Source organism: Dipodomys spectabilis, unplaced genomic scaffold (assembly GCF_019054845.1).
Source record: "Dipodomys spectabilis isolate Male_0828 unplaced genomic scaffold, ASM1905484v1 ptg000109l, whole genome shotgun sequence".
NCBI classification, from domain to species: domain Eukaryota; kingdom Metazoa; phylum Chordata; class Mammalia; order Rodentia; family Heteromyidae; genus Dipodomys; species Dipodomys spectabilis.
Genome location: NW_024870786.1, coordinates 322461 through 334707, shown reverse-complemented (window position 1 = coordinate 334707; position 12247 = coordinate 322461).

The following is a 12247-nucleotide window of genomic DNA, read 5'->3' as shown; positions in this document are numbered from 1 at the left end:
GGGGCAATGTCATTCTTTCTGATGGAGGCATAGAATTCCAGTGTGTATATATACCACATTTTCTTGATCTACTCATCTACTAAGGGCCATCTGTGTTGGTTCCATATATTAGCTATGGTAACTAATGATGCAATAAGCATAGTTGTGATGGAAACTCTAGTGTGGTCTTGTTTGTGAATATTTGGGAAAATACCCAAAGTGGGAATGCTGGGTCACATGGGAGCTCTATGTGGAGTCTTTTGAAGAACCTCAATACTGATTTCTAAACTGGTTGAACAAGTTTACACTCCCATAAACAATACAGTAGTGTTCCCTTCTGTCCACATCCCCTCCAGCATCTGTTGTTATTACAGTTCTTGATTATAGCCATTCTAACTGGGGTGAGGTGGTATCTCAATGTTGTTTTGATTTACATTTCTTTTATGACTAGGGAGGTTGAGCATTTCTTCATGTGTCTATTGGCCATCCTTCTTTCCTCTTCAGAGAAGTTTCTCTTTAAGTCTTTAGCCCACTTATTTATTGGGCAGTTGTTTCTTTGAAGATTTGTTGGGGGATTTTAATTTTTGAGTTACAGGTATATTTTAGAAATGAGACCCTTGTCCATTTTATGGCTAGTGAAGATCTTCTCCCAATCCATGGGCTTTCTATTAACCTTGCTATCTATGTCCTTTGCCATGCAGAAGCACTACAATTTTATGCAATCCCATTTGTCCAACCTTTCTATGATTTTTTGTGTTTCTGGGTCTCTATTAAGAAAATTTTGGCCTATGCCAACAAGGCCTAGGGTTTCTCCTATTCCATCCTGTAATGTTTACAGAGTGTCTGCTTTTATTCCAAGTTCTTTGATCCATTTGGAGTTGATTCTGGTAGAGGGTTATATATAAGGATCTAGCTTTAGTTTTCTACAAGTAGTGAACCAATTTTGCCAGCACCATTTACTGAAGAGGCTGTCTTTCTTCCATTCTATTTTTTTAGCTCCCTTATCGAAGATTAGATGGCTATAGGTCTATAGGTTCATTTCTGGGTTTTCAATTCTATTCCATTGGTCCTGAGGTCTGTTCTTGTGCCAGTACCAAGCTGTTTTGATTATTGTGGCTTTGTAGTTGAATTTGAATTTGGTATTGATATTCTTCCAGCACAGTTCTTTCTGTTAAGGAACATTTTTGCTATTCAGGGTCTTTTATTGTTCCATATGAATTTTTGGATTGCCTCTTCTATTTCCTTGAAGAATGAGGTTGGAATATTGATAGGTATCACATTGAATTTTTAGATAGCCTTGGGAAATATTGCAATTTTCACGATGTTGATCTTTCCAATCCAGGAGCATGGGAGTTTTTGCCACTTTCTAAGTTCAGTTTTGATTTCCTTTTTCAGATATTTAAAGTTTTCATCATAGAGGTCCTTCACTGCTTTGGTTAAGTTAATACCTAGGTATTTTTTTGTGGGCTATTACAAATGGATTTGTTTTCCTAATTTCAGCCACACTTTCCTTTTTGTTGGCATACAGAAAAGGCATTGAGTTTTGAGTGTTAATTTTATACTCTGCTACTTTGCCAAAGTTTTGAGTAATTTTGGAGTGGACTCTACGATTTTTTAAATACAAGATCATGGCATCTGCAAAGAGGGAGAGTTTTAATTCTTCTTTGCATATTTGGATCCCTCTTGTATTTGCATTTGTCTTATTGCTCTAGTTAGGCATTCCAATACTCGAATGAAGAGAAGTGGAGAGAGTGGGCATCCTTGTCTCATTCCTGAGTAAAGAGGAAATAGATTTAGTTTTTCACCATTAAGTATAATGCTGGCTATAGGTTTGTCATATACAGCCTTTATTGTATTGAGTAATGTTCCATGGATTCCTAATTTTTCCAAAACCTTCATCATAAAAGTGTGTTGGGTCTTGTCAAAAACTTTTTCTGCATCTATTGAGATAACCATGTGGTTCTTATCCTTGATGCTGTTGATGTGATGAATTATATTAATTGATTTGAGTATATTAAACTAGCTTTGCATCCCTGAAATGAATCCTGTTTTATCGTGGTATGTGATTTTTTTTTATGAATTGTTGAAGTCGATTGGCCAAAATTTTGTTGAGAAACTTTGCATCAGTGTTCATCAGAGAAATGGGTCTATAATTCTCTTTCTTTGATGAGTCCCTTCCTGGTTTTGGGATGTGTGTTATGATGGCCTCATAGAATGAGTTCAGTAGTGAACTTTTTCTTTCAGTTTCATTGAAGATTTCGAGGAGTATTGGTGTGATGTCTGCTTTGAAGGCCTTATAGAATTCCGCTGTAAAACCATTTGGTCCTGGGATTTTCTTAGATGGGAGGTCTCTTATTGTTGTTTCTATTTCAATGCTTGATACAGGCCTTTTAATATAGTTTGACTCATCTTGGCTTAGTTTGGGCATGTCAGTATTTGCTAGGATAAGGTCCATTTCTGCCATGTTCTCAAACTCATTAGCATAAAGTTTTGAGAAGTATTACCTTATAATGTTCTGAATCTTAGTTGTTTCTGTGATGATGCTTCCATTCTCATCTCTGAGTTTATTTGGGTGTGTTCTCTTCTTTTTCTGATAAGATTTGCTAAGGGTATGTCAATTTTGTTATTTTTTTCGAAGAATCAACTCTGGTTTTTTTCTATTTTTTTTACATTCCACTTCATTTAATTCTGATTTAATTTTAATTATTTATTTCCATCTACTGGATTGTGTTTATCTTACTGCTCTTTTTCAAGGAGGCTCAGATGTCTCATTAAATTGGTTCAGATCTCTCCAATTTGTTTGTGTAGAGCTATAAACTTGCCTCTGAATACTGCGTTTGTTGTGTCCCAGAGGAGCTAGTACTTGGTGTGTTCATTTTTGTTGAATATCATGAACATTTGAATTTTCTTTCTAATCTCTTCCATAACCCACTCGTGATTGGGCAGTGTGTTTTTCAGGATCCGTGTGTTACATGACTTTCTTTGGTGGCTTTTGGTGTTTGTAAGGTCCGCTTCTGGATGGCTAGCAGACTCCACCCTCCTCGCACAAAGTCTCCACCCATTACCTGCGTTACCTAGGCAACTGGGACACCTGGAAGAGGTCACATCTGCATCCACTGAGGTCACATCTGGATTTGATGTGGCCACACCTTTCCCCTCCCATACCCTAGATAAGGGCTAGCCCAGGCCCAGACTCTCTCTTTCTCTCTGTTCGTTTCTAGCTCTTGCTCTTGCTCTTCTTTTCTAGCTCTCTTGCTCTTGCTCTTCTTTTCTAGCTCTCTCTGCTCTCTCTCTGCTCTAGCTCTTTCCTCTCTCTTTCCCAGCCACGTGGAGTGCCAACCTTGCCTGGTCCTAGCAGGTCTACTGAATAAACCTACCCCTTACCTGAATACCACGTGCGTGCTGGTGCAGTTCTTACTCGGTTACCTCTTTTTAAAAACCTAACATAACTGGTGCAGTTCTTACTCGTTAACCTCTTTTTAAAAACCTAACATAAATGGTGCTGTGACTCAGATAAAGGCTTATAGTCAGGAAAACTGGGATTTCTCTGTTTTTTTCCTCTTTTTTCTTTTTTTTGTTCTTCCCTTTTTGCTCTGAGGAATACCCGCAGTTATGACGTCCTTTTGCAAACCAGTCTGTCTGCGGCGGAATCAACGCATCGATACCATTGCTGCCTTCACATCCACGTCCACACCACTTCTCTACTCTGGTGAGTGAAACTACTCTACGGCTCTCTGTTACTCAGTCTCTGTCCAGACGTGGTGCCACGCCAGAGAGCTCCTACGGCCTTTAGCTGAAAGGCCGGTCACCTCTGAAGCCGAGGACGCTTGGTTATGGGGGTTTGGCCATTTCTCTCTAAAGGGCTCTGGGGGAAGTCGGGACGCCGCTTCTGCCTGGTCAGCTCTCCTTCACTCACCAGACTGACTCTACTCATTTAATGGGGTGCTACGAATCACGCCTGAGCCATGAAACCCCTTTGAAATGTCTCCTGCGCTCCCTGGAAAGCCAGAGAGCCTCATTTTTATGCCATTCTCAGAAGTACAGTTTTTGCTACTGCAATGGTAAATGATCAGAAGTCTGTTTACTTTCAGGCTGTCTTTGCTCACTGCTATTCATGGGCAAGTTTCTACCCTTTTTTTCTACAACTTTTTGGCTTGTGCCTTGAAGAGTGCGACACAGGCTGGGTCCCAGGGACCACCCTCTAGGTTCCCTCTCAAAGGCTAGCCAATGTAGGCTTGGTCTATTTGCTCAGGCTTTCTTTGCATTCTTTCAGAAATTCGCCATCTTGAATTCGCCATCTTGGCCACGTGGTGGATTAAGGGTTTGGCCCCATCTGACCCTTAACCTTCCACTAAGTTTACTACTCCATCTATTCTAAGGTGCCTTGCTAACAAGTTGCTCTTTTCACAGGCCCTGGTAACGGAGGCCCAACCATCTGATATGCTTTGTTAGCAAAGATGTCTAAACGTTGTCGAAATTTTAGGTTTTAAGTTTTGCCTTTTTTGTTTTGTGTTGAGTATTCTACTACTGACTACGTGGTTCTAAAATACTGGGCATATCTGTGCTAAAATTCTCATCACATCTAATGAGTTTTGTCATTTCAGAATACTTGTTGGCAATTCTTGATAAGAACCAGGTAAGCTCTACTTACTCTACTTGATCTCCTTGTTGCTTTAATTGGAAATAATAAAGGGCTTTTGTGGCAAAGATTGCAGTTCAAAGCCCGCCCGGGCTGAAAAATCCCTAAGACGCCATCTCCCAGCTAAACACTGCAAGTGGTACTATAACTCAAAGTGGTTCAGTGCTAGCCTTGAGCAGAAGTGCTCAGGGACAGTGCCCAGGCCTTGAGTTCAAACCTCCTTGAATACTAGTGGTACTATAACTCAAAGTGGTTCAGTGCTAGCCTTGAGCAGAAGTGCTCAGGGACAGTGCCCAGGCCTTGAGTTCAAATCTTGAATACCAACTGGGACAAGCCATCCCTGCAACGAGCACCTAGACTCAGCCAGTCTGGGGAACAAGGGAACATGGAGAGGAGTAAGAGGAGATGTCACATCAGCTACTTTGTGTCTGCCCTTTCAAAATTAACCTGAGCTGGGAGGTCAGTAGAAGTAAGAAGCGTGCCCATCTAGTGTCCATACCAGTCTACCTATTAACTGGACAGGAATTTATATTCTTGCCTTTGTCACCTGACTTCTCCACCTAGTCTCCCGATGTCAGAAGTAGCTAGGGACATTTCTACCAACATTTTCAGCCCCAAGTCCTTCCTTTTGCCATTTATTTGCTGTCTAGTATGTTTTTTTCCAGCCCCTCAATGCTCATGAGACTTCTCCAGATTTCATCTAAGGACTCACGCCAACAAGGGACAGCTGCTGCTCACTGTCTTCTCTGGGAGGAGACCAAATTCCAGCCTTTTACCCCTATTGTCGATGCCCCTTTTCAGCAGGAAGTAGCCAGAGAGAATCCTTGCCCTATTTCATGATTATTAAAAGGCTGGAATGTAAGGTCCGCCCCTGGATGGCAAGCAGACTCCACCCTCCTCGCAGCAAAGTCTCCACCCAGTACCTGCGTTACCTAGGCAACTGAGACACCTGGAAGTGGTCACATCTGCATCCGCTGAAGTCACATCTGAATTTGATGTGGCCACACCTTTCCCCGCCCATACCCTAGATAAGGGCTAGCCCAGGCCCAGACTCTCTCTTTCTCTCTCTCTGTTCGTTTCTAGCTCTTGCTCTTGCTGCTCTTTTCTTGCTCTCTCTGTTCGTTTCTAGCTCTCTCTCTGTTCATTTCTAGCTCTTGCTCTTGCTCTTCTTTTCTAGCTCTCTCTCTGCTCTAGCTCTTTCCTCTCTCTTTCCTCTCTCTTTCCCAGCCACGTGGAGTGCCAACCTTGCCTGGTCCCAGCAGGTCCACTGAATAAACCTACCCCTTACCTGAATACCACGTGAGTGCTACTGTTCTTACCCCTCTCTCTGCTCTTTTCTAGCTCTTTCCTCTCTTTCCCAGCTCTCTCTCCTTCCCAGGCCTTTCCCAGCCACGTGGAGTGCCAACCTTCCCTGGTCCCAGCAGGTCTACCCCTTACCTGAATACCACGTGCTGCTGCAGTTCTTACTCAGCAACCTCTTTTTAAAAACCTAACAGTGTTGAGTTCTAATTTTATCCCCTTGTGGTCTGAGAGAATGCAAGGTAAAACTTCAATGTTTCTGAATTTGGACAAGTTTGCTTTGTGGCCTAAAATGTGGTCTATTTTGGAAAATGTTCCATGTGCTACTGAGAAAAACGTATTGTCTAAAGCTGCTGTGTGAGATATTCAGTAGATGTCTGTTAAATCTATTTGGTCTATACAGTTGTTTATATCTGAGGTTTCTCTGTTGAGTTTCTGCGAAGTTCTTCTATCTAGTGGGGAAAGTTGTGTTTTAAAGTCCTCAACAATTAATGTCTTTGGATCTATGTGGGATTTGAGGGAAAGTAGTGTTTCTTGGATAAATTTGGGTGCTCTGTTTTTTGGCAAATAGATATTTGCCAAATAGATAATATCCCCCTGAGTGATCCCTTAATTACTATGCACCAACCTTTTCACTAATATTAAAAGTCTATTTTATCGGATATTAGGATTGCAATTCCTTCCTGATTATGGGGGCCATTTGCTTGGTAGATTTTGTTCCAGACTTTAAAATTGAAAATGTGTTTGTTTTTGTGGGCAAGATGTGACTTCTGAAGGCAGCAGATAGAAGGATCTTGCTTTTTAATCCAAGTAGACAGACTTTGTCGCTTAATTGGTGAGTTAAGTCCGTTAATGTTGAGAGATAGAACTGAGATGTATTTGGGAGTTCCTGCCATTTTATCCAACTTCTTCGTGGCTGAGGCAACTGTGTTCTTTCTATGGTTCTTGGATTCTCAGTTTGGGTTCTGTTTCTTGGCTTTTATTGTGGTTTTGTTGGTTTTCACTGTGTAGGACATCTTTAAGATTCTTTTGTAGGGCTGGTTTGGTGGAGATATATTGTTTCAATTTTTCTTTGCTATGGAAGGGTTTTATTTGACCTCCAAATATTAAGGAGAGTATAGCTGGATAAAGTATTCTTGGTTGATAGTTGTTTGTCTTTAGGGCATGGCTTACATCATTCTAGGCTCTTCTTGCTTTGATTGTCTCTGCTGAGAAATCTGAGGTGATTCTAATTGGTTTCCCTTTATAGGTGATTGATCTTTTCTCCATGACAACTTTAAGGATCTTTTCCTTGGTGTGAATTGATCCTGTGCATATTATAATGTGACAATGGGATGTCCTGTTCTGGTCTGGTCTATTGGGAGTTCTAAAAGCTTCTTGTATCTGAATAGGCCTATCTTTTTGCATGTTTTGGAAGTTTTCTGCTAGGATCCTGTTAAACAAATTTCCTAGACTATTGACTTCTGGCTCTAGGTGCTCTTCTATACCCATTATCCTCAGATTAGGCCTTCTAATGGTATCTTCCAAGGGTTGAGTGTTGAATAGATCTATCATATTTCTTGGATTTGTCATGGATGGTTGTATGTTCTTTATAATATCTAGGCTGTCTTCTTTCCTCAGGATTTTTCTGCATGGTCCATCCTACTAGCCACACTTTCTACTTTTTTTTCTTTTCCTTCTACTTGGTCACTGTTTGTGGCTTCAAATTCTTTGTTGGATCTTTGTTTTAGATCTTATATGAAATTTTTTACTTCCTTAATTTGGTGATCAGTGTTTTTTCTCAAATCACTTATTTGATTGGTTATGGTTTCCTTGGACTCCCATTCCTTCTGTTGGCATCCATTCAGCATTCCCTTTGTGGACTCCCTGATGTCTTTCAGCTCTCTCTTTATGGATTCCATGAATGCCTCTAGTGATCTTTGTCTATTCTCATCCTGCTCTCTCATTTCCTGTATTACTCTTTGATTAGCTTCTTCACATTCATGCAATTCCTGTGGTTCTCTTTGCCTGATCTCAGCCTGCTCACACAATTCCTTTTTCTCTTTGAGTGTTCTCAAGCTGCTCATACAATTCCTTTATCTATCTTTGTGTAGCTTCCTCACACCAATGAGCTTCCTGTTTTGATCTTTGGTTTGCCTCCTCTGTCTCCCTATCATGCTCACACAGAGTCCTTTCAGGTTTTCAATCTTTTTATTTACCATGTTTACCATTAGTGTTTGTAGAGCTTTTTGGGAACTCTCCTCTGGATTATTCATTATCTGTTCTGTCCACTGATTATCATGAGTGGAAGTTGAGATACCCGGACTTGCCATTTTTCTTGTGTTTTTCCTGCTTATTCTGTCCATTTGGGATGAGAGTAAAACCACTTTTGTGCTAGAAAACTATCTTAAGGCAAGCATCAACAAAGTATGTAATTGCAATGTCAAAAGCCTGCAGATATAATCTAGTTCAACAGATATATTTTTCAACATCAAACAACTATGTATTAATAAGCTACAAACTGCAGAGAAAAATTTGGCAAACCAGAAGTTATTAGGTTTAGAGAGAGATGTGGGTATAAATAGGAATAGAGGGTTCTGGAAAGGTAGAGGGAGAGCTAACTTAGTCCTAATCTCAAAGCAGGAAATAGGTTGGATAGAATGATAGTAGAGACCGGGGAAAAAAGAAAGAAAAAAAGACAAGGAAAAATAGTAAAACAAAAATTAAAAAATGGAACACTTAAAAATTATGCAAATTAAAAACGTAATATTCAGATTAGGATGGGAATAGGATAAGAGAAATGGAGGGATAGAAAGGAGACATGAAAAATTAAAAAATAAAAATGCTTAAAATTTTATATAGGTATATACAGGTAGTACGGCTATTAAGGAATTTAAGTCTAAGAGGTTTTGAATTCAGTAATAAATTTCTGGATTAAGTGTGTATACAATGGGTTATAAGGTCTAATAATCGAATACAGGTATATCTGAGAATGAGCAGAACAGCGATTAAATCACGCAAAAAAAGAACGAAAGAGAAGAAAAAGTGAAAAGAATGAGAAAGAAAGGAAAAAAGGATAAGAAGGTCAGTAGAGCTAAACAAAAGTGAAAAAAGCACACACACACATATAAACCTAAAATAAAAATTATAAGAGGAAGAAAAAAAAGTTAATAGAAAACAATTTTTTAAATTAAAAATTTTAAAAATTTTAATAAAAGGTACCAAAAAAGAGTTCTTTGCTTTTTTGGGGTGAGATGGGAAGATCCTGTACCTCCCTTGTGTCCATAACCAGTCTCTTGTTGGAGTCTCTGGTCTGCTTGTGGTGTTTGATTTTCCTGTAGCTTGGTTGTTTCTTAAGTCAGTTTGTTTGAGCAGGCAAAAAAATGCTTTGCTTTACCCAGGATTTTGTCATCCTCCTCCCAGGCTAGTTCAATGGGAGGGAGATCTGCTTTGAGTATCACAAAAGAGGGTGATGGCTGTTTCTTTTAGTTTGGAAATGCTGTGATGGGGCTAGGTTCTGGGCAGAGTGGAGGCCTTTCAGCAAACAGTAGCGTTTCCCTGAGGGGCTAGCTTCTGAGGCAGTCACAGATCCCAGCCAGGAGCCATTCTCAGGGTTTATTGTTACTGAATTTCAATTGATTGTCTAGGCTGTTGTAGGGAGGGGCAGCCTCTGGCTCTGTTTACCTAGTGAAGAAAGCCACTCTTGGGCTGGGTGAATTTTCTCTGGGTGGAGCTGAACCTGGCAGGTCAGGTTAGGTTCCTGTGACCTGCTAAATGACTTTTTGTTTTCATCCAAGGACTGAGTTGGAGCTAGCTGATCAGCCAGGCCTTTGCCAGTATCAAAGATGGAGATCTCCGGTAGTGGGCAGGGAGGGGTAGCCTTCCCTTCTCTGCTCCCTTAGAAGGAGAGAGGAAGTCAGGCTTCTACTCACACAGGAGTCTGGTTCCTGGGTCATCTCTGGTCTGTGATCTGAAGAATGATGTCTGATCCTTGTTAGTTCTTGCTGGTGTTTAGTAGAATCCTCTCTCCTGCTGCATCTGCTGCCTTTGTCTTAGACTCTCTGTGTTGCAGCTATGGCGGCTACGGATGCCACCATACCCGCCACAGCTGCAACCATGGCTGCTGGCAAGTGCTCAGATTTGTCTCCTTGCCTGGATTTTCCCTCTTTGGCCTAACTCTTAGTACTGTGATGGCACACTTGGTGTGATTCTCTGGCTTAGGACTGTTCACTGGAGCACTTAAACTGCTTTCTATGTGAGAGCTTGTTTAGCTTCCAGCTTCTCCTCTGCTATCTTCCCGGAACCCTAAATTTAAATTTTTAATGATAAATTATTTTAAAATCTTTTAATTCGGGCACAAGTATGGATAGATAAGTGATGTGTGCTGAATCAGAATTATTCAGAAGGTTGTAAATGGATGCTTACCTAGTTTTCTCTTGGATGAATCATAGAATACAGACTGTCCTAATTGGAAAAAGTTAGCCTTCTGAGATTTTTCTCCATATAAACACTCCACCAACATTTTATTAGAGGATTATTCAAGATTAGCTATATGTTGATTGATAATGACTGATCATGACAGAAAGTTGAGGGAAAACCATCTACACTTCAGTGAGGTTCTGATTTGTGCTTCACAAACTGTTATGAAAGCTCTACATGAGAAATCTAGTAGTTGCATTTCCAAAAATTCCTTGGGTTGTTACACTTTCTGATATTGTCTCAATTCAAGTACTTCTCCTTGAAGTTCCATACTATTCAATGATGCTGTATTAGCTCTTTTTTACAATTTGCAGTCTGGTCTTTTTGATGAAATTTGTGATTTTCAAAATTGCTCTCCAAATTCCATCCACAAACTGCATACAAAATTTATCTGAAAAAATTTCTATCAGTTGATAGTGCATATACTTTTAGTTTTCATTACAAATATAGAATGTAGTAAAAATTCTCATAGCAATTATACTGCATTAGCTTGTGGGCAGATTCTAATATAAATAATATACTGTGTTCATGTAGAGATTTTGAGTATCCAAAGTAATAAGCCTGTGGTCCTAAAACCTATACCTTACTTATATTGAGTGACAAATACATATTCATATAAGTACAGAAGTTCTCCTTGTATCTTTTTAATATATATTTTTTTATTATAAATACTGTACAGAGGGGTTCCAATTACATAAGTAAGATAATGAATACATTTCTTATTGAGCATTGTTACCCCCTCCTTTGTTTTTCCCCTACCATCTCTTCCCTTCACACGTCCCCACCTCCCCACTTCACCCATCCTCTGATAGAGAGTCTTGTATATCTCATTGTTACAATGGGTCAATCAGTATCCTTTCCTTATATCTTAAATGAAGAATTGCTGGATTGATTTATGCTGATTCTATTTGTGTAGACACATCTAAAATCACTGGCCAAGTCCAGGAGCACATAAATGAAATGCCATCATTTTTTTGTCAGTTGGTATAATTGTGTTCTACACATTTATTGACAGGCTACAAATTATTCTCAAACTTGAAAACATTAAAAATAATTCTTTTTTTTCTTATTTTCTTGGCCAGGAAATCAGCAAGATCTCAGTCAGCATTTCTCACATAGGAATTTTCACATGGGTTAGTTAAATGTATATGTAGAGTCCAGTTTCCTGAGGACTCACTCATCTGCCTAGGAATTCATGCTTGGCTGTTGGAAAAAGAGCTCAAGTAAGGATGCCATTTAAAGCCTTTTAACTTTACTCTTTACCAGAGTATTCTCCTGCTACTTTGGTTGTTGAGAGTGTCTACAAAAGTAAGCATTCTGTGAGGAGCAGGGAGACACCATATGACTTATACTTATTGAGATTTCCAAGTGACTTGCTATCCCTTGTACTGCATTTTGTAAGTCAAATCTCTCTAAAACTACCAGTTTTAAGAGATAAGAGGAGTGGTAAAAGAACTCTTAGAGACAAATACATCTTCAAAATATATTGTTCCAAGTATTCAGTTTAAGGCATATTCAAAAACTGGTGAAACTTTTGTTGACTGTAATTATGTGTCTTTCTCCATGTGTGCATGTATACATGTGTATGTATATGTGTGTAAATAGTAACATACATATGTACATTATGGCTTATATCATCATTTATTCCTTGCTAACAAATAAAGTAAGGAATCCTTAAAGTATTAACAGAAACTGTGTAGTTAAAGTCTTAATTCTTCACTCTGCTTCTTTACACAAAGACTTTGCAAATTCTCATTAATAAAGTTTCCTTAAAATCTGAAATGTACATACTTAGTACATAATGTCTGCTACCGTAAATCTTAAATACTTTGCAGAAAAGTTTTATACCTGCCAAAGAGTCCTATTTTTGGC